The sequence below is a fragment of the Cervus elaphus genome, chromosome 29 (assembly GCF_910594005.1).
Source record: "Cervus elaphus chromosome 29, mCerEla1.1, whole genome shotgun sequence".
In the NCBI taxonomy this organism is placed as follows: Eukaryota; Metazoa; Chordata; class Mammalia; order Artiodactyla; family Cervidae; genus Cervus; species Cervus elaphus.
The window spans coordinates 5,056,425-5,080,112 of NC_057843.1; the positions used below are offsets into that span (position 1 = coordinate 5,056,425).

Here is a 23,688-nt window from a genome sequence, read left to right on the forward strand (position 1 = left end):
TAGCCTCAAATGTATGACTTTTACATAAAGAAAATTTGACAGAAGACTTAAAAACCTTTAAATAGAAAATTAGAAGAACACCACGTCATTTATTTTGAAATTGCTTTTGGAAACCTCATATCTTTTGCTTTGCATCATTAAATTAATTACTCTTTAAAAACCAAAGTTATATAAATATTTTATTGTTCTAATACTCTAAGGAATTTTCTTCTAATTTTATGCTTATAATTTCTAAGAAGTATTAAAGTTGTATAATAATAGAGATGAGATTAATTTTGGCTTTTTTTAAGATAATTGATTCTTTAGACTCTTTAGATTTATTACTCCTTTGTAATAGTGTTTAAAAAATTCCAAACTCAGATCCTTGCCTTTGAAATGCTGATAACTTCAAATAATAAGCCATATCTAACAAAATGTGTTTGCCTGACTTTGAAAATTCTATTCGAGCTGAGGAATTAGATAAGTTTCTTTCACATAGATAGACTGCCAAGATCTATAAAAGTATTTCTTCTACATAATATCACCCAGCAGGTACACATCAATGTTTATTGATCAAAAAATTTTAAATTCCCTTTGAGGAACAGAGCTACCCTTTAAACTCTCCTCAGTTCAGTTCAGATCAGTTGCTCAGTCATGTCCGACTCTATGCAACCCCATGGACTGCAGCATGCCAGGACTCCCTGTCCATCAGCAACTCCCGGAGTTTACCCAAACTCATGTCAATTGAGCCAGTGATGCCATCCAACCTACTCATCCTCTGTCGTCCCCTTTTCCTCCCGACCTCAAACTTTCCCAGCATCAGGGTCTTTTCAAATGAGTCACTTCTTCCCATCAGGTGGCCAAAGTATTGGAGTTTCAGCTTCAACATCAGTCCTTCCAATGAACACTCAGCACTGATTTCCTTTAGGATGGATAGGTTAGATCTCTTTGCTGTCAAAGGGATTCTTAAGAGTCTTCTCCAACACCACAGTTCAAAAGCATCAATTCTTCAGTGCTCAGCTTTCTTTATAGTCCAACTCTAAGTGCTCAAGAATGCTCAAACTACCACACAATTACACTCATCTCACATGCTAGTAAAGTAATGCTTAAAATTCTTCAAGCGAGGCTTCAGCAATACGTGAACTGTGAACTTCCAGATGTTCAAGCTGGTTTTAGATTAAGCAGAGGAACCAGAGATCCAATTGCCAACATCCTCTGGATCATCAAAAAACCAACAGAGTTCCAGAACAACATCTATTTCTGCTTTATTGACTATGCCCAAGCCTTTGACTGTGTGGATCACAACAAACTGTGGAAAATTCTTCAAGAGATGGGGATACCAGGCCACTTGACCTGCCTCCTGAGAAACCTGTATGCAGGTCAGGAAGCAACAGTTAGAACTGGACATGGAACAACAGGCTGGTTCCAAATAGGAAAAGGAGTATGTCAAGGCTGTATATTGTCACCCTGCTTATTTAACTTATATGCAGAGTACATCATGAGAAATGCTGGGCTGGAAGAAGCACAGGCTGGAATCAAGATTGCCCGGAGAAATATCAATAACCTCAGATATGCAGATGACACCACCCTTATGGCAGAAAGTGAAGAGGAACTAAAGAGCCTCTTGATGAAAGTGAAAGAGGAGAGTGAAAAATTCTGCTTAAACCTCAACATTCAGAAAACTAAGATCATGGCATCTGGTCCCATCACTGCATGGGAAATAGATGGGGAAACAGTGGAAACAGTGTCAGACTTTATTTTTGGGGGCTCCAAAATCACTGCAGATGGTGATTGCAGCCATGAAATTAAAAGACACTTACTCCTTGGAAGGAAAGTTATGACCAACCTAGACAGCATATTGCAAAGCAGAGACATTACTTTGCCAGCAAATGTGGGTTTAGTCAAGGCTATTTTTTCCAGTGGTCATGTATGGATGTGAGAATTGGACTAATAAAGAAAGCTGAGTGCTGAAGAATTGATGCTTCTGAACTGTGGTGTTGGAGAAGACTCCTGAGAGTCCCTTGATCTGCAAGGAGATCCAACCAGTCCACCCTAATGGAAATCAGTCCTGAATATTTATTGGAAGGACTGATGTTGAAGCTGAAACTCCAATACTTTGGCCACCTGATGCAAAGAGCTGACTCATTTGAAAATACCCTGATGCTGGGAAAGATTGAGGGCAGGAGGAGAAGGGGACGCCAGAGGTGAGATGGTTGGGTGGCATCACCGACTCAATAGACATGAATTTGGGTGAACTCCAGGAGCTGGTGATGGACAGGGAGGCCTGGTGTGCTGCAGTTCATGGGGTTGTAGAGTCAGATACAACTGAGCAACTGAACTGAACTGAACACATCCATACATGACTACTAGAAAAACCATAGCTTTTACTAGGTCCATCTAGTTAAACTCTCCTGTCTATCAGCAATTGTCTCTGAAATGTGACTGTTTTTCCCTAATTTTTATATTGTTTTGGTATACACTAATCAAACTACATTTGACCCTCACCTTACATGTTGTTTTGAATGGTATACAAATACTTACTGTGTTTGATTAGAAAATATTTGACCAGCTTAGAGGTCCTGAAATTCTGAGAAAATGTTTCAACAAAGGGGGATTTGGTCAATGTTTGAATTTCTGAGAACATTTTGCAGAGAATACCTAGTTGTGGCTTTAATGTGATGTCCTTATCCTGTGTAATAAGAATGACTTTTCATTTTAATGATGAAAGGTACTTTCGGTTTAAGGTACATTTTGATTTGAGAAAATATTCTCCCATCTATGAAACACATACAGATTGTTCGGAATTTTTATGGAGAATTAGTTACTGGTTTTTGTGAGATGTTATATGTTTCATAAAAAAAGGCTTGAGCACCGAAGAATTGATGCTTTCAAATTGTGGTACTGGAGAAGACTCCTGAGAGTCTCTTGGACTACAAGGAGATAAAACTGGTCAATCCTAGAGGAAATCAACCCTGAATATTCATTCAGGCTGAGGCTCCAATACTTTGGCCATCTGATGCAAAGAGCCAACTCATTGGAAAAGACCTTGATGCTGGGAAAGATTGAAAGTAGGAGGAAAAAGCGGTGGCAGAGAATGAGATGGTTGGATGGCATCACCACCTCCATGGACATGAGTTTGAGCAAACTCCTGGAGATAGTGAAGGACAGGGAGGCCTGGTGTGCTGCAGTCCATGGGGTCACAAAGAGCTGGACAGGACTCAGTCACCGAACAACCACAGCAGCAAGTGCTGGCTGTGTGAGCAGTCAGCCTGGAAGGTGTGAGGGGGTCAGTGGTCTGCAGGATCGGCTGCATCCACGGTCTTTCACTCAGATTTCATCGCCGCGCTGGAAGGTGCTAGGGGGTCAGTGGTTTACAGGATCGGCCACATGCATGGTCTCTTCACTCAGATTTCATCGCCACGCTTGCTTAGTGTATCAATGGAAACCTCCTACTTTCACTGCACATGGATATTAAAATGAGGGAGGATCACTTATGTGGAACTCAGGACCCAGGCAAGCTGTCTGCCTCAACAGATCACAGCCTCCCTAAGTGCACAGAGAACACGGCAGAAAGGGTTTCAGAGAAAAGTGTGCCTACAGCCTCCTCACGATGGAATTAGCCAGACAGAGATGCTCTCTAGATTCATAGTTCATTGTTTTAATTCTTAAAAAATAAAGATGTCACTCTGGTTGGTTTATCCTCATCTTCTACTTTTGTTTTTGCTAAACATTTATTTCACCAATCTTGCTGTTTTTCTGAACCCCATTTCATAGGGTCGGTAGAGGATAAGATGCTATGTTATCAGATTCTTCTTGAGGAAATGCTTATTTGGTTCTCACAAACTAAAAGAGAAAAATATTGGTTACTGATGCAGTGACCATAACTAACTCCAAATGAAACCTCTTTGCCTTCAAATTCTCCTGCATTAATTGATGGACCCCGATGCCGCCATCCTGCATGGCCACACTCCCTGTGGTTTGGTATCGATTTTCTGGGAGAGATGTATTCAGGAAACTGCTCCTGAATCTAATTCTTCCATTCAGCTTTCTTTTCTATTAGTTTAAACAGACAACACCATCTCTTTCTCACTCAAGAAATATGCCAAGGAAATACACAGACAAGTCCCAGGGCCCAGGGCATTCATTAAAGCAGAAGCACTGTAAACATTTATTATATCAGAAATAGCACACCACACGCCACTGACCAAAAAACAGAAGTGTCAAAATGATGCATTGCCTGAATTTTGTCTCACTTTCCTCTTTCTTTTCTACCTGAGAAAAAACAAGGTAGTGTTAGAAAAAGTGAAACAAAATAAAATTGGAGACTGAGTTGCAGGGTAAATGATATCAAAACTCTCTGCAGATCTAATAAAAGTAAATTGTTAGAGATCATTACTTTTCATGTTTATTGATCTTTAGCTGCCGACATCATTATTAGCTCGAGGAAAAGCAGATTTATCAGGAAGTTCCCAAATACGATGTTAACAGAAGGACAAAGTAAAGGTAATTTTTTATTGGAGGAAATATTATGCTCATCAACAAACATCAAACAGTGAAGGACCCATAGTGAACTTAGAAAAGCATTTTTTCTACAGTTAACAAATCATATAAAAACAGGTGAAATGTTTATTTTTCTAAATTACATTACATGTATGTTCTATTAAAATAACATTTTAAAGTGAGGCAAGGATGAACAAAACATTTTTCAACCTGAGTTTACCAATTTGTATTCTCCAAAATTGTTCTTTGGGTCTCTGAATTGTCTGACAACACAACAGGAGTGTTACTAATTAAATTGTATACCCCTTGTATCAGCTCCACAAAGGCAGGGACCTTGTTAGTCTTTCTCTTATTTCCACAGGGCCTGGCACACAAAAGAAACTCAGCAAATATTGTGGAAGGGTGAGTGACCCACAAGTCTTGATGTAGTTCTGAAGAATCTGAGTTAACAGCTGGCCATTGTACTTGGGCCCATTGACCACTGCATTCGAATAACATCCGGTTACTTTAATATCCCATCATGTTACATGCATGTGTGCTCAGCTCCTAAGTAGTGTCCAATTCTTTGTGACCCCATAGACTGTAGCCAGCCAGGGTCCTTTGTTCATGGAATTTTCCAGGCAAGAATAGTGGAGTGGGTTGCCATTTCCTTCTCCAGGGGATCTTTCCAACCTAGGGATCGAACCTGAGTCTCCCACATCCGTGTCCTGCATTGGCAGGTGGGTTGTTTACCACCAAGCCACCTGGGAAACCATCAGGATGCTACAGTTCAAAAGAGAGAAAAAGGAGGCGATCGGCTTCTGCGAGCCTTTGAAAAAGGAGTTGTAGGTAGAAGAAAACTGAAGACATAACATAAATTTGGTAGGAGGTTCAGAACTCTTTGACCGTGAGTTGTTTATTCTATTCCTGGATCTCTGAAGCAAAACAAGCACTGGGATTCATGTATGTTTTTGAAATATATTTGCCCAGAAGTGAGATTTCTGGAGAGGGAAGTAAGTCAGAAAGAGAAAAACAAATATCATATAGTATCACTTATAGGTGAAATCTAGAAAAATGATACAGATGAACTTATTTGCAAAGCAGAAAGAGACACAGACTTGGAGAATGGATGTATGAATACTGAGGTGGGGGGTGAAGTGGGAGGCTGAGATTGAGGTACATGCACTGCTATGTATAAAATAGACAAGTGGGATCCCACCACACGGCACAGGGGTGCTACTCAAGCTCTGTGGTGACCTGAATGGGAAGGGAATTCAAAAAAGAGGTGATGCACGCATACAAATGTATATATACATACATATATACACTACTATGTATAAAGTAGACAACGAGTGAGATCCTACCACACGGCGCAGGGGTGCTACTCAAGCTCTGTGGTGACCTGAATGGGAAGGAAATTCAAAACAGAGGTGATGCATGCATACACATGTATATACACGTGCATATATGTATATATATGCAAGAGACTCATGTGCAATCTCATGCATATTTATGATATATGCATGATATAAATATATATATATATATATACATGAGACTGATTCACTTCGCTTTATAGCTGAAACTAATACAGCATTGTAAAGCAACAATACTCCAATAAAAATTACTAAAAAAGCGAATTCAAAGAAAGAAAGAAAGAAACAGGGGACATGGAAAGGTTTCCATGCCCAGGAGGCTCCCAGAGTCCCGCTTGGTTCAGGTACAAGAACCATCTGGTAAATAAGTTATTTCTCTCCAGTCACTCCAGGAGACAGCAGTCGTGAGTCAGTGATTCCTTCACATGCTCTAATTAGAAGAACACCCTCAAAGGACCTCCTCCTATAAGGCTGGAGTCCATGTGTTAAAAGTATCATGCAGTGGTAAATATTCTTTCATGAACTAAAAGTCATTCCTAAGGGTACCTACTTATGATGTGTACATTCTGAAATAATAACCAATCTGTTTCCAAATTTGCCACTTAATTTTTTTTTTTTTTGGTCACGATTCCAGAAGGCATTTTTGTAGGTCCATGCCAAGCGCTAACAGCATGCAGAGCAGAAAGCTCCAATTTGCATTCTCCAAAAAAGGACAGCTCGGCCAGATTTAATGTATTTTGGCTGGCAATTTGTATGCTTAGTCTCTGCCCAACATACTTTACTTTGAAAGAGCCAAGCTATAAAGCCTAGAATTATCGTTTATATTAGGAAGCCTGATAGAGTTGTATCCACTGACATGGTGCCCGCTCTGGCAGTAGCATAATTTTATCTTAAAGAGATGGGAGTGTTCCTTGTGGATAAAAAAAAGGCATCGTAGGCTTTGCAGTGATTATTTTGGAGCTCATCTTTTCTACCTTTCTGTAAACGCTACAGTACTTTTGGGTGATTTTGATGTATATGCATAACCATACATTGCGTATTTCTTTTGGGGCCAAATTTGATTTTAAAATACTGGGGCCTTGCAAAACCAGATTTTATTTTATCCTTTTTAACAAAGGAATCATAAAATGTTCAGTTAACGTTTCCCCTTTGTTGCATTCTTTCTCTGCGTGCACTGCGCAGCAGGGAGACAAGCAAGCAGAGGACAAAGCAGAAGCATGTTTGCCCGTTTCTCGTCTCCAGGAAGGCCCTGCCCTTGTGCCGCTAGCTGTCCTTTGTCCCTGATGCAAAAGGCAATTGTCAGCTCCTTCCCATTTCCTTTTTCATTTGTCTCTCTTGGATATTCATATTTAAATTATTAAATATAAAGCTTAATTTGTCAGTAACAAACCATACAATCAAAGAATGGTCTACAGAAGTATGCCCTAGCTTTGCAACTCATGGATGGAAAGACGGGATTTTATTTTTCTCAGGTTCTCAAAACCATCTTTCCTCTCAACCGTGGAGAAATATCATCTTTTAAGTCAGGATAGCAGATATTTTCAATTAAAAATGCAGGCTCTATTGGGTCAGTTCTCAGTCAAATGTAGATTTCTCTCCACTCTTACCTTTATGCCTCTGCATGGAAGGCTGACATTTAGCATTGTTATCTTAGGTTTTGTTTCCTGATCATCAGTCCCTGAGGGGAGGATACAAACATGAATAGTTTATCTGGAAAAGGAACCCAGGTAATGGCAGGAGAACCATGAAGAAACAAGGAAAGAAAGGAAAGACCACTAGTAGAAAACAAGAGTACTAAGCCAGGCCACTGACACCTGCCATGAGTTTATTTCTGCTTTTGAGGAAACCTGGGCATTTGTTTCAGCTTTTTTTTCCCTTAAGTCAATACAGAGTTGATTTAAAATGTTGTATTAGTTTCTGGTGTATAGCAAAGTAATTCGGTTATACATATACATATATTCCTTTTCATACTCTTTTCCATTATGGTTTATTGCAGGATACTGAACATAGTTCCCTGTGCTATATAGTAGGAACTTGTTGTTTATCCACCCTATATAAGATAGCTTTCATCCACTACCCCCCAGTTCCCAATCCTTCTCTCTTCATGCCTCCCTGTCTTGTCTGCCACAAGTCTGTTCTCTGTATCTATGAGTCTGTTTGTAGATAAGCTCATTTGTGTCATATTTTAGATTCCTCATATAAGTGATATCATATGCTATTTGCCTTTCTCTTTCTTACTTACTAAACTTATGATCATCTTGAGGTTCATCCATGTTGCTATAATGGCATTCTTTCATTCTTTTTTACGGTTGAGTAAAATACTTTGTACACTTGATGTGAAGAGTTGACTCAGTAGAAAGTACCCTGATGCTGGCAGACATTGAGGGCAGGGGGAGAAGGGGGAAACAGAGGTTGAGATGGTTGAATGACATCACCAATTTAATGCACATGACTTTCAGCAAACTCCAGGAGAGAGTGAAGGACAGGGAATCCTGACATGCTGCAGTCCATGGGGTTGCAAAGAATCAGATATGACTTAGTGACTAAAAAGTATTTCATTTATATATACCACATCTTCTTTATCCATTCATCTGTTGATGGACATCTAGGTTGCTCCCATATCTTGGCTATTGTGAATAGTGCTGCTATGAACATTGGGGTGTATATATCTCTTCCAGTTATAGTATTGTCTGGATACATGCCCAGGAGAGATATTTCTGGACTTTATGGTATAAAAACTCTTTTAGTTTTTTAAGGAAACTCCATACTGTTCTCCATAGTAGCTGCACCAATTTTCATTCCCACCAACAGTGCAAGAGGGGAAACTCTGGGGGTTTGTAGCCATCTACCTGAGATGTTTTCTCCTGGTTTTAAGGGAGAGGGGTTTACAATGCATTGACTATCATCTGCCTTGTGTTGAGATTACCCAGCAAAGGCAAAGGCAGCTTCCATTCTCTGACATCCCAGGAGCTGATGGAGCAGAAAAAGACCTTGGGCAAAGGGTGAAGACAGAAGTTAGCATCTCAGGCTCTGTAGAACTCCAAGATGTTTGGGCACACACTGCCAGCATCTCCTCTACCAACCTTGTAGCATAGGTTACTATGGTGACCTCACGCTTCTGCAAGCATCCATGAGATGTAAACAGCTTTTTACTTTATATCACTAATATCTCACTTTTACTTTGCAAGCACTTCTCTCTGTATCAGCATGGACTTCAAAAAACAAGCAGAAACTGAGAGATCAGGTATTGTTTGAGAAGCACTGCTTCAGTGGCCCCTAACCCTGACCTCAGGTCCCGGTCATGGAGATTGAGCCAATATTGCAGGGTTTTGTATTGTTCAGTTTGGTTAGAGCCCCTAACTGGACAGAATGCAGGACACATGCCTCACTTCTTTGGAAAGAGCTTAGTGGACACTGAGCTTCTTTACAGGTGGACATTGAGCACATCCTTAAAGACTAATGAACATCTTAACATGCCTGATAGAATCCCAGTGTTTCACATATGCTGTCCACCCCAACCTGCTCACCAGCCAGTGGGGAGCAGAAGCTCAGAGAGAGAGCTGGTCGACCTGAGGGGCGAGTGCCAGGTGGAAAAAGTCACAGTGGTGAGCTGGTTTACCAGATGCCCCAGAGAAAGCACACAGAAGCAGTGATGAGAAAGGGTGGCTGCCCCTAGGCAGGCTTGCTGAAGGGTTAAGACACCTGCATCTCAAATTCTGCCATCATCTCTGTGGTCACTTTTACCCGGACGAGGCAAGGGAGTGCTTCTGCACCTTGGGTTTAGAATATGTTCTGTGGGCTTCTTGTAGCTCTTTATCCCTTCCTGTTTAAAAGCAAACTTAGTGTTTTCAGAAAATCTTTTTTTTTTCCAAAATGTTTTACCATGCAGTTGTCTCTGCTAAAACACACACACACACACACACACACACACACACACACACTTTACATACTCAAATTCATATGTCACTCTTTTTTGTTTAATAATCCAGGCTATACCTGCTTGCATGCTAAGTCACTTCAGGCATGTCCCACCCTTTGTGACCCCGTGGACTGTAGCCTGCCAGGCTTCTCTGTCCATGAGATTGTACAGGCAAGAATACTGGAGTGGGTTGCCATGTTCTCTTCCACGGGATCTTCCAGACCCAGGGACTGAACCTGCCTCTCTTGTATCTCCTGCATTGGCAGGCAGGCTGTTTATCACTAGTGCCACCTGGGAAGCCCAAGCTATACCTACCCTTTTCATTAAAAACAATGCTTGCATCAAGTTATTGCTGCTTCCTGAATAGTCAGAGAGGGGAACGGGGTACCAGAATACACAGTGGAAACAGCCTCACAGCATTTCTTAAAGGACATTTGAGACATGATTCTTGATGCAAGGACATGCAAATAGGATAAAAAAATAAAAGGTAAAGTCAAGCTACTTTTGAAGATAATGAACTCAAGTCTACAATTTTCATGACCAGCCTAAATACACTCACACCTAGAATTTGAATCTGGAAGCCAAATCTTCATGATGGGCATTTGACATTTTCCAAACCCTGTTTTCTGTGAAAAGCTTTGGGAAGACCTTTTAGAAACCAAATAGGGTGCATTTTAAAATGTTAATACAGGGAATCAGCAGACCAGCTACCAGGAGTCATTGTAGTCGACTTAAATACACAGACATCAGACACGTGGACATGGGCCCAAGGTGAAACAATTAAGGCCAGACTGGAGGCAGCCTTCCTTTTGAAAGCTGCTTCTTCCAGTGCCTGTGGTGTTGGCAGCACTGAGCTATGCCTGGAAGAAAGTCTTTTCTAGGCCAGGGCAGAAAAAGACAGAGATGTGTGTTCTTGACACAAGGGACCTCCAAGGCCTTCATCATTTACCCCACTGCAAGCCAAACATTGCATTAATATAGAAACGGCCCCTTAACAATTGAGAGAGAATTCTGTGGCTGCTGATGAAACATGCCAGGTGCTTCAGCCAGAGGAAACTAATGGACTGTGTGTGTGTGTGTGTGTCCCTAAGCTCAAGCACATGCAAAGGTCATTTTCCATGGTAATAGATACCCTAGAACAGAGTCAATATTTTCTTTCAGTTTTACCTTTGAAGTTATTTCAATCTTCAAAATAAATAAAATGTATCCATGAGCCAAATAAAAGTGAATGTGATCACAAAGAATGAGATTTAGAAATAAATATATGTTTATATAAAAAATGGGCACGTCTATACAAAAAATCCAGATTAATAATAAAGTTCTAAGGCTATTGTAAAAGCTAAGGAAAAATAAATGATATATTTTTATAAATATTTAAAGTTTGACTTCCTGAGTTTAGTAAAGTTTCTTTTTATTGCTGCCATGTAACATATTTAGAGCTATTTCAGGATAAATCTGACAGATATACTTGATATTTTCCACATAGAGCATAGTTAATATTTGATGCTGGTAACTTCAGTGTATTGCAATAATTTAAGAGATTAAAATGATTCTAATTAAACACCTGTTTTTATAATAGAATTTTAAACAAAGGAGTAGAGAGTTTATGTTCAAAGAAAGGTAATTTAAGTGGCACTTTCTACTTTTTACCTATTTGGCTTAGATAAATTGAACATGCAAAATTAACCAGATAAAATGGTCAAAAAAATAAAAAAACTAAAATAATCATTTTTGATATATTCATATTGGTCAACTGCTGAATTTTAAAACAAGTAGTATAACTTCCTTCCTCCCTTCCTTCCATTTTTCTTCCTTTTAATGACCTAAGGCCCTTGTTACTTCTGTTATTGGCTTCAAACATTATACCATATGGCACTGTACTCGTCAGCATTCATAGGAGAATGACTTCTTTCAACTCGTAGTTGAAGAGGAGGTATAACAAACTTTTATAGAATTAATTTGGCTTTTAACAGGGACCGAGGGAATTCCCGGGCTTCCCTGATGGCTCAGACAGTAAAGAATCTGCCTGCAATGCAGGAGACCGGGGTTTGATTCCTGGGTTGGGAAAATCCTCTGGAGAAGAAAATCACAACCCACTCCAGTATTCTTGCCTGAGGAATCCCATGGACAGAGGAGCCTGGCGGGCTACAGTCCATGGGGTCACAAAAGAGTCAGAGGTGACTGAGTGACTAACACTTGCACTTTCAAGGGAATGCCAAGACCTGCTTGTCATCTTTCCTCCTTGTAAGTAAGTAAATGAAGTTGCTCAGTCGTGTCCGACTTTTTGCAATCCCATGGACTGTAGCCTACCAGGCTCCTCCATCCATGGAACTTTCCAGGCAAGAATACTGGAGTGGGTTGCCATTTCCTTCTCCAGGGGATCTTCCCGACCCAGGGATCGAACTCAGGTCTCACACATTGCAAGCAGACACTTAACCCATAGGAGTCACCAGAGAAAGTGTTCCTCCGAATTCCTCCAGGAACCCATCCCTCTGTATGGGTCTAGATAATTGGAACTGTAGGCATGGAATGATCCGACTCTTTAGTACCCCCTGGAATTCTCCAGGCCAGAATACAGGAGTGGATAGCCTTTCCCTTCTCCAGGGGATCTTCCCAACCCATAGATCGAACCCAGGTCTCCCACGCTGCAGGCGGATTCTTTACCAGCTGAGCCACAAGGGAAGCCCAAGAATACTGGAGTGGGTAGGGTAGAGTAGCCTATCCCTTCTCCCGCAGATCTTCCCGACCTGGGAATGGAACAGGGGTATCCTGCATTGCAAGCAGTTCCTTTACCAACTATGTTATCCTGGACCTCCATCCAAACGGAAAACAAAATATCCCTTTCTTATCTACTGAATCAGTGATCCATAACCCCTCTTATGGGGCTCTCTGGGAAACAAAAAATAGGAGGAGAAAATGGCCCCCGCTTTCCTTCTACCTGCCTTCAGGGCAAAGCCTGTCCACTCTAAGCTGCAGGCATGGGGAGAATGGAGGAGAACTGTTTCCAGCTGGGTCTATTCAGAGAGGGGGTAGACTTTTGGTCCTGTTGAAGCAATATTATACTCTAGAACTGACAGCTGTCCTAAGACGTCACTGTTGCTTACCCTGCTCCCCAAGAATGTTCTTTTTTTCCACTTTGAGTTTTTTTTTTTAAATGGAGGTAATTACTTTATAATATTGTGTTGGTTTCTGCCATACATCACCATGAATCAGCCACAGACATGCATGCGTTTCCTCCCTCTGGAATCTCCCTCCCACCTCCCGCCTCCCACCCTTCCAGCTCTCTAGGTTATCACACAGCCCTGGGTATGAGCTCCCTGCACCATACAGCAAATGCCCACTAGCTAGCTATTTTACATGTGGTAATGTACATGTTTCAATGCCACTCTCTCCATTCGTCTCCCCCTCTTTTTCCTCCACTGTGTCCACAAGTCTATTCTCTATGTCTGCATCTCCATTGCTGCCCTGCATATTGGTTCATCAGTACCATCTTTCTAGATTCCAAGAATGTTCTTGAGGTAACTGGAGCTTCTTAACAAAAAGGATAGCAGGGAAAAATAAAGTTTTGAAATAGCTTATCAGATATCTGAAAAATCTCACCATTGGAGACTGGTTTGTGCTAGAAATCAGCTGAGGCCTTTTTTTTCCAACATAGCCCCAAGTCCGAGATGGACAGGTCTACAGAGCAAACCCAGAGTCCATGGAGTCAACTAGACATGGCGAATGGGGGCAAGGTGGTTCTCCTGAGCTGCCTCTCCCTCACTCTTCTAGGGCAGGTGTGAGTGGACAGCCCCCCTGAGGGTGGGCACAGTCATACTGCTCACCAGCCAGAGAGCCAGCTTCTGAGTGGCTGGGGTTGCCGGCTCTCCAGATGGACCCAGAGATGTAGATTTAACATAAGCAAATCTGAAATGGAATTCTCATCCATCCTGAGGTAGTCAACTTGGGGAAAATATGTGCAATACGCTTCATCATAGCAATAACTCTAACAAAAAAAGGTGTCAGTGTATTGCAATTAAATACATAGCAACCAAGAGTGTACTCCCTAATGGAATATTGGGGAAATACAACTCTCAATCCTGTAGAAACATTGACGAGTTAAGATGACTATAAACAAAATAAATTAAAAAAAAAACAACAACTTTCACTGATAATGAAAAAGATTAACTTAAAATTCTTCCATTCAAAGGCAGACGGTGTAAACCTTAGTCATTTTCACAACATTTTTCTCCTTCTGTTGTTTATATACTTTAACTTATATTTTATGTACTATATTGAATTATGCAAAAATCATTTACCATTTGCCAAAAGCATAATTTTCTTTTCTGGAAAAACCTTGCATGTATTATTTAAATAGTTGTAGGGTACTCCATATATGCAAGAATCATAATCAGCTATAATATTGTTTGTTAACCATTTATACTCTTACCAATTTTTATTGCTATAAATAGCTCCCTTTTGAAATACTTGCCATAAATACTTGTTTCCTAATTGTAGATTATTTCTTAGAGTACATATGGGAAGTATAAGAATTTGGATCAGAGTTTTTGAACATATTTAAGACCCAATATATTACAAAATATTTTCTAAAAAGTTTATATCAATATTCATTTCCCATAGCAACTTGTAACACTGCTGAAACTAAATATTATCAGTTTTTAAAAGCTATAGTAATTAAGCAAGCAAAACAGGTTATAGAAGTTGTTTTTAAAGCATAGTTGTCAGATTATAAATAAACAATTTCAAAACATATTTGGCATGCTTTATCTTCAGTGATTTGTTAAAATACTTTACTTGATTTACTATTCCTGCATTTTTCTTATCAACATGAATAAAAATCATTATAATACTATATTATATTGATTATGTTATGATTTTTGCCTTGTTGCAAGTTTTCTCCCAAGTTGATAACATTTTAGTTTTATTATTTTTCAATGAAAATAATTAAAGTGAAATTTTTTCTTCTTTGCAATTTTTATTTCAGCCCTTGTTTTTGAAAAATATTTAATTTGAAAAACCAGGTAAACTTTTGTCTAAATTCTGTTACTTTACTAACTTTAAAATATTAATTGTATTGTTAATTGTATTTTTTAATCAACTTTGTCTCCATCTAGAATGACATGAGATGAGAATGTGAATTGAGCTGTTTGCGCCAAAACCCTTCCATTGATTGAGGATCCATGTTAGATGTTGCATTATGTGGACACCACATGCATATATGGACACTTCTCCTTTCTTAAGTAACTTTTTTCCCCATTTCAGTTTTTAGTCCAGCATTAGTACCAACCTGATTTCATTAATGTGGTAGTACTCCTTGTGATCATATCTGACCTTATATATTTTCTCTAACTACTTTCCTTGTGTCTGAGATGGTAAAGAATCTGCCAGCAATGCAGGAGACTTGGGTTCCGTCCATGGGTCAGGAAGATCCCCTGGAGAATGGAATGGCAACCCACTCCAGTCTTGTTGCCTGGAGTATCCCATGGACAGAGGAGCTTGGTGGGCTACAGTTCATGGGGTTGCAAAGAGTCAGACACAACTGAGCAACTAACACTTTCACATTTCTTTTTAAAAAAAATATTTTTTTTACTCACACCTTAATACCCACACCTTCTAAACATAAAGTAATGCTGAATAATTTATTGAAACTGAATTAAATACATAGATCAATTTTGAGAAAAATTGATTTCCCATCCAGCTACGAAATATGTGTGTTCTTTGTTCAATTTTCTTTTATTTATTTCAGTGAAGTTTTGCAGTTATCTTGGTTATATTTTATTTTCAGGTTGATTTTTTTTTCTTATACATGGATATTGTTCTGTGGGGTATGCGTGTGTGTATGTGTAATGTATGTGTCTGTGTGTGTGTATGCATGTATGAATGAATGAATGGGCATGTGTACATATGTTTTATCTAATATTATTCATCCTAATCCCCTTTTCTAGTTTATTCTTCAAGGTTGTTTTATATAATTTACCAATAGCAAGAGCTTTACTTCTTTTCCCATAATTAGCGCTATCTCATTGTCATCCTGTTCATTTGAAGTCACTTAATATTTCTTGGATCAAGTAGTTGCATTATCATTGTTTAATGATTCCATAGAAATCTCATATCTTTCCTCCTTTCAGATTTCTTTCTAAGTTTCTAAGTTTGGAAAAGAGGACATTTAGAAGATGGTGTTGAGCATTTGTTTCTGGTTCTTTCTCCTTTCTAATCCATGAGTTTCATGTCCCAGTCACCAGACTGAATAATCTTTTATTGAAATAAGTACAAACTTCTGCTACAGCAGAATCCTCCTAGAGGAGGTGCATCTTTCTTGCAATTAAGAGAGGATTGAGCATCTGAGTCTTGAAAAGAGGTGTCTTCATCTAGGAAAACATGTGTAAGTGAACATATTTCTGGGTTGCCATGAAGGGAGACCAGTTGTCCATGGAGACAGGATCCTGTACCAAGAGGGGACATTGGCCAGATCACTTACTGTGGGACGCTGGCTGTTCCCCTGGTTCAAGATGAACAGGAGGGGCAATTGTGGAGGAAACCAACCTCTTCCACTGGCTTCCAGAGACAGAGACCGTTTGGGACATGCCCTGTAGAGGGCCCTTAATTTCCAACTCCAGTGACAGTGGGTCACCGAGTAAAACACCAGCTTCCTCTCAGCCAATGATGGTTATCTACTCATAGTACTTGACCTCACAAGGTAACCCAGATGGGTGGAAGGGATATTATACTCGCTGACACAGAGAAAGATAACTGTCTATTTAGAAGGGTCCTATGGCTTTAAGGGGGTGCATAACGGCTCAGGGGTTAATAATCTGCATGAAGTGCAGGAGACACAGGAAAGGTGGGTTTGATCCGTGGGTCAGGGAGATCCCCCAGAGAAGGAAATGGCAACCAACCCACTCCAGTATTCTTGCCTGAAGAATCCCATGGACAGGGGAGCCTGGTAGGCTACAGTCCATAGCGTCACAGAGTCAGACATGACTGAGCGACTAAGCACCCAGTAGCACACAGACATGTGACTTGAAAGAGAAGAACCATGTTTTGAATCACTTGGACACTTGGAATACGGACACACAAATGAGAGCAGAACTAGAACAAAACTGAGCAATTTAAAGTGTAAATGAAAAGTTCTATAGAGATTTAAAACAACCAAAATGATTTCCAGGAAGTTAAAAAAAAGTCATGATCCTAAATTTTTAAAAAATAAAATATGAATGTGTTACAGATGACACATTTCAGACTGCATTTAGGTTGTGTATGTGGTATGATTTTTATTCCTACTGTGATGCTTGGTTGACACCCTAAGCAAAAGTCAGACCCCCAGGAAGTAGTCTGAGTGGCCAGAACTGCCCCTGACATGGTCTATGTTCTGGTCACTCTGTTATGTGGTCTCCCCAGGATGGAAAAGCAGACGAGAGCATGTTTGATGGAAACAGGGAGTGGGCCAGGCACCCAGGAGTCCTGGCGGAAGGAGAGAACCCCTAACAGGACAGGTGAGAGAACTTGAGTCCTGTTTGGTCTTGGAAAAATTTGCCGGGCATAGAGCTGTGTTCCTGAATTTGTAAAATCTCAGTTCCAAATAAAATAATGTATGTTTTCTTCTAAGGAGATTAAGGTAATTCTCCAGAAAAAAAAAAAAAAAAAAAAAAAAGGTGCTTCTTTGTGCTCAATGAAGACCATCCCAAACCTGAATTAGTAAAACATGGATGAGCCTCAAGGAATGAAAATGGTTAAACACTTAAGACAGAAACTAGTCTATAAATGCAAAATGTATTTCATTATTCCTGTGCAGATACATATGTAGATGTATGTATTTGTTGTTAAGTCACTAAGTGGTGTCCAACTCTTTGCGACCCCATGGACTGCAGCACACCAGGCTTCCTTGTCCTTCACTATCTCCCAGAGTTTGCTCAAACTTAAGTCCATTGAGTTGGTGATGCCATCCAACCATCTTATCCTCTGTCTTCCCTTCTCCTTATATATAAATATCAATTCATAAATGCATATTTGTGAATGAAATATGCTAAGAACATGTGTACACATTATCTTATGTTTCTTTTTTCCCTATTCTTACATATAACTTAAAAAATTCAAGCATGTTTCACCTCTGATTTATCCCACTCCAGGCTACTCTATATTATTTGAAACTTCATGAAGACTTTGAGAATTACATTTCTCTAGAGAGACAAAAGATTTTTAAAAGAAACACATGAAAGTTATGTATTTTGGAATCAGAAGGCTGGTGTGTTTTGAGGATAGACATAGAGACAGATTTAATTAGAGCATCAAGAGAGTTTCTTGTGTATGTCAGGGCCTCCAATGCACTGCCCACGATTTGAGTTGTGCATTGAGACCTCAGCCTTCACCCTGCTCGTTGTCCTGTTTTTTTGGATTGCACGTAGAAATGAGATTTTGTCTGCAGACCTCTCGGATGAGTTACTGATACATACAAGAGAGCAGACTTATTTACAAAGCTTTTCAAGGTATTCGGGTTAATTTTTGCAGAACTTATTCTATTATGTGAATAAAAACTAGTACCATGAAACTTGGGCTCTGAGGAGAAAGACAGATGCAAACTGCTATGCATCTTCTTCACTAGAAGTATTTGGTATGAATTCTGGGGGAAAAGCAATGACTTTACTATATTAACCATAAGGGGCACATGAATATGCTGGAAACAGTGATTCACTGAAACCCAGAACTGTTTGAAATCAGTTATTTACTTACAAATTCATACAAGTATGAAAAAAAGAAAAACTTCATTTCTTTGAGAAATGATTGGTAATATTAATACTATTAAAGTTAATGTTTCCCCAAATGGAAATTATCAGACCATGTTCTGTCTGTTTGCTTTATCTTTCTTTTCCCTTTTAGTCTAAGCAGATAATACTTTAAACATTTTATTTTTTAAACATCAGGCAGGGGAAACACTGGTTCAGGGGAGGCCCTGGGTCCCATGGTGAGACCCACGGGCCTTGAATCTGCAAGGGAGGTGAGCTACAAGCATCCTTTCTGCTCAAAAGATGAGGCTTAGTCCTGTCCATCCCCTCAATGTCCTCTATTTGTCAAATAAAAGAGAATCATTTGTTTTGATAATGCAATCTGTAGAAGTCTGCTTGGCAGGCTGGAAATCTTGATAAAAGGTGAACATATCTTCACAGAAAGTCCAAAAGTGTGTTTTTATTAGATATTTAATTTTTAATTAAGTTAGAATTTCACTTTCCTCTTACTACCCTGGGTGACTTTTGGAGGTTTTCTTTTGCTTAAACTTTGCATAAAAGGCTAAATTCTCTAACAAAACTATGCTATGGTTTATTTTGTTTTAAGATTTTTAAAGTTATTTTATTTATTTTAATTGGAGGCTAATTACTTTACAATATTGTGGTGTTTTTTTGCCATACATCAACATGAATCAGCCATGGGTGCCCATGTGTCCCCCCATCCTGAGTAAAGTAAGGAGTGCTTCGTGAATTAGCATGCCATCCTTGCACGGGGGCCTGACTAATCTTCTCTGTATTATTCCAGTTTTAGTATATTGGCTGCCAAAGGGAGCACCTAACATGTTGTTTGATGGAGACGATTTTTAAAATCTTTATTGAACTTGTGTTTGGTCTTTTGGCCATGAAGCATGTGTGATCTTAGTTCCATGATTAGGCATTGAAACCAGACCCCCTGCACTGGAAGATGAAGTCTCAACCATTGGACCCCCAGGAAAGTCCCTATGCTATGGTTTTAAGTTAGATTTCTTTAGGAGTTAACACGTTGAAAGCACTAAACACTGAAATTTGCAGACTTCCTGATTGCAAACTAATTTACCTTGAACAGCCTTAATTGTAAAGAATAATCATAATATGAATGAAAGCCACCATTTCGTCAGAACCTACCATGTGCCAAGCCTGTTATGTAATACTCATCATCAACTTCTGAAGTTGATACTTTTATCCTAATTTTATAAGTGAAAAAACAAGAAATTTAACAATTTACTTAATATCACACATTGATAAATGGCCCAAACATGAATCAGACTCTGACCTGTCTCTCCATAAAGTCTATCCTCTATTTTACTACAAAATTCTGATTCACCAACTGCTGCCGAAATTTGGCCTCTGTACACCCATGACGAATTAAATCTGGGAGACAGAGTTTTGGGTGAAATAGAACAAAATAACTTTATTACTTTGCCAGGCCAAGGGGGACACAGCAGGCTAATGCCCTTAAGATGGTGTGTCCCACCCAGGAAGGGGTAGTGAGGAGCTTTATGATGTTCAAGGAGCAGAGTGTGGTCAGCGCGTGGACCTTCTGATTGCCTGGCAGCAAGGTAATTAGGAGGCAATATCATCAACCTTCTAGTTCCAACTGGTCTGGGGTCTTCATGCTTGTGGGCAGCAGATGTTTAACTTCTTCCCCCTGGTGGGAGTTTCAGTATCTGCAAAACAGCTCAAAGGACATGCTCAGAATATTATCTGTAGTCCTTGAAAGTGAACGTGTTAGTCGCTCAGTCTTGTCTGACTCTTTGTAACTCCATGGATTGTAGCCTGCTCTGCTCCTCTGTCCTTGGGATTCTCCAGGCAAGACTTTGCAGTGGGTTGCCATGCCCTCCTCCAGGGGATCCACCTGACCCAGGGATCGAACCCCAGTCTCCTGCACTGCAGGCAGATTGTCTACCATCTGAACCACCAGGGAAGCCCCAGGAGTCTTTGAGGAAGAACCAAAGGTTTTTTTTTTTTCTTTGTTTTCCTCCCAGCTTGTGGGATCTTAGTTCCCAGACCGTGTATTGGGTCTTCAGCATTAAAAGCACCAAGTCTTAACTACTGGACCACCAAGGGAATTCCTGAACTAAAGTTTCTTAATTTTGTTTAGTGGTTAAAGTATTATTCTTTTGTCTTGATTGATTTTTTTTTTTTTTTACTTTTTTCTGCATTTTCTTACTTCTCTGAAATAATTTATTCTTTGACTAAAGTTTTTCTAAAGACAAAAGGCAGGCAGTGGATAAGGGCAGGGTCTGTTCTGGAAAGGGCTTCCCAGGTGGTGCTAATGGCAAAGAATCCACCAAATGCAGGAGATTCAAGGGGCAGTTTTGAATCCCTGGGCCAGGAAGATCCAGTGGAGGAGGAAATGGTAACCCACTCCAATATTCTTGCCTGGAGAATCCCATGGCCAGAGGAGCCTGGCGGGCTACAGTCCATGGGATCACTAAGAGTCCCACATGACTGAAACAACTTAGCATGCACACATGCACTATTCTAGGAAAGTCTTATAGGGCCCTGCCTGGTTTAGAGAATCAAGGTTCTTTTGTTTAAAGTAGGTTAAATTTTAGTCGTATTTTTATTTTTATATGGCTGTCGTTTCTGATAGCCTTATCTCCTCCCTGCCATGCCCCTAGACTCACACACTTATTTCCTCTGTTGGTAGAAAGTCTTGTCTCTGAAAGGAAAGAAATATCATTAAAGAAGGTTGGCCATGAATCAAAGGCTATCAATATACTTTCAAAGCAATAAATAACCTATTGTGGCTACATAAAGTCAGTATTCAAAAATACATTTCAACAAAGCATTCTTGTTATTCAGTCACTCATTTATGTTCAGCTCTTTGTGGACTCCATGGACTGCAGCATGCCAGGCTTCCCTGTCCTTTACCATCTCCTGGAGCTTGCTCAAACTCATGTGCATTGGGTCAGTGATGCCATTCAACTATCTCATCCTCTGTCACCCTGTTCTCCTTCTGCCTTCAATTTTTCCTAGCATCAGGGTATTTTCCAGTGAGTCAGCTCTTCGTATCAGGTGGCCAAAGTACTGGAGCTTCAGCTTCAGCATCAGTCCTTCCAATAAACATTTATGGTTGATTTCCTTTAGGATTGACTGCTTTGAGACTCTTAAGAGTCTCCTCCAGCACCACAGTTCAAAAGCATCAGTTCTTTGGTGCTCAACCTTTTTTATGATCCATGCCACTCATTTTAATAGTGTGGTTCCAGGAGAGGGCCGCATTTTTCCTATGACTGAAGTCACTTGGCTCTGTGTCCTAGATTTCAGGAGGAGGTTGATGATGTGAAGATAGAGTCCAAAATATACAAACCTGGGCTGGGTTGCTTCCTTTCCTGACAACTCCCACCAGCACAGAGCCCTGAGAACCCTGCCCAGCCCACGATCGCAGCTCCTCACTTCATCTCCTTTCTGTTGCTTTTGCTACCAGGGAGAAGTGATATAAAATTTAATAAGTTGAATAAAAGTTATTTCTCCCCACCCCATTTGTGTGGGTTCTGGCAGGGTGCTTTGTAAAGTGCATTCGATGACTAGGAGTGATGTGGAACCAAATTACTGCCTAACAGTTGTTGGCACCAGAGTACGTTAAGTCGTTCCTCACCAGAATTTCATCTGTCTCCCACTGCTCTGAAGACCTTTCATCTTAGTGCCAGCTTTGCGAAGGGAGGACCAGACCGCTGAGTGCATGTGGGTTACAACAGGACAAACATTTCCCTAAATGAGTTTTCCAACTTTCTTGCGGAGTGGGGGGTGGGGGTGGGGCGTGGGGGGTGCGGTGGGAGGGGGCATCGAGGAAGGAACAGCCTCTGAATATAATCTGTTGATTTACTTTCATATAGTATGGGCTTCCGAGGTGGCGCTCAGGTGGCGCTAGTGGTAAAGAATCCACCTGCCAATGTAGGAGCCGTGGGAGACAAATGTTTGATCCCTGGGTCAGAAAGATCCCCTGGAGGAGGAAACTGGCAACCCACTCCAGTATTCCTGCCTGGAGAATCGCATGAACAGAGGAGCCTGGCAGGCTACAGTCCATGGGGTCAAAGAGTCAGACACATGTCCATCAAACTCCTGAAATTAAAGGAAACCATAAAAGAATTTTTTTTCCCTAACTGAACAAACAATGTGCCAATTTAAAGTGAAGCATCGCAGATTTTTCACCCTAAAACTGAGTTACTTCCAGCTTTTTCTTATATGACACACATTCTCTTTTCTGTTTAGTTTGTTTTGTTTTTTTAAATGTGCATGCCTCTGAAGAAAGCATGTTGCAAACCTCTATGTTGCAATTAAAGAAGACTCTTTTGCTTGTTTGTCATTATAGACTTCGTTGATTGACCCGGAATGACTATTTAAAGCCTTATGTTAGTGTGTTCTTTTGAGGGCTATTGCCAGTCTCCACGGTCCCTCTGTTTGCCTGCAGGTGTGCACAAGTGTGTTTTTGTTAGCCTTGCTCAAAGATCAGGTTTTCTGTACTTTATATCATTTTTATTGTCTTTATTTGGACTGTCTTCAGTATCACAAAACATTTTTAAATATGTGGCTGAGAACTGCATGAAGTAATAATACTTCTCTGAAAAAATAAGCTCTGTTCTTTAATGTCTGAGTCCCCATTCACCTTTTGCCTGAAGTGTTACATTGTATATCCACAGGCAATGAGCAGTACACCATCCAAATTCTTTTCCTACTTTACTAGTTCATTTTCTCCATCCAGTAATTTGCATCAAGTTGCATCCTTTTGGAAAGAACACACTCCCTTTTTGAAACACATGTTCTTGATTCAAACCTATTCCAGGATCTCTGGTAATGTCACAGGCTAAACATTAATTGTCAATCCAAATACTGTTACTGCTACTGCTAAGTCACTTCAGTCATGTCTGACTCTGTGTGACCCCATGGACTGCAGCCTACTAGGCTCCTCCGTCCATGGGATTTTCCAGGCAAGAGTACTGGAGTGGGGTGCCATTGCTTTCTCCAGATCCAAATACTAGCCATATTAAATAGGCATTGCAGTCAAATCATTCAAGAACATCTTATGCAAATTGCATTGCCCTCCATTGGATTTTTTTCTTCCCCTTTCTTGTTTGAGGAGAGTGACAACCATGTCAACATTATGATTGGTGACTTCTGCCTTCATGTCTGAACCAGCTTTGACCTGAACCAGTATAGTTAATGACTGATTAAG

The 23,688-nt window shown here is 40.2% G+C and overlaps 1 protein-coding gene and 1 non-coding gene across 2 annotated transcripts in view; one reads left to right on the plus strand and one right to left on the minus strand.

Moving 5' to 3' along the window:
* The window catches only part of GALNTL6 (polypeptide N-acetylgalactosaminyltransferase like 6), a 1,387,945-nt gene that overhangs the window by 250,969 nt on the left and 1,113,288 nt on the right, over nucleotides 1-23,688 (plus strand). The window lies entirely within an intron of this gene.
* On the minus strand, nucleotides 19,202-19,306 carry LOC122686342. Its single transcript, XR_006338714.1, has one exon. It is a non-coding gene; the product is annotated as a U6 spliceosomal RNA (small nuclear RNA).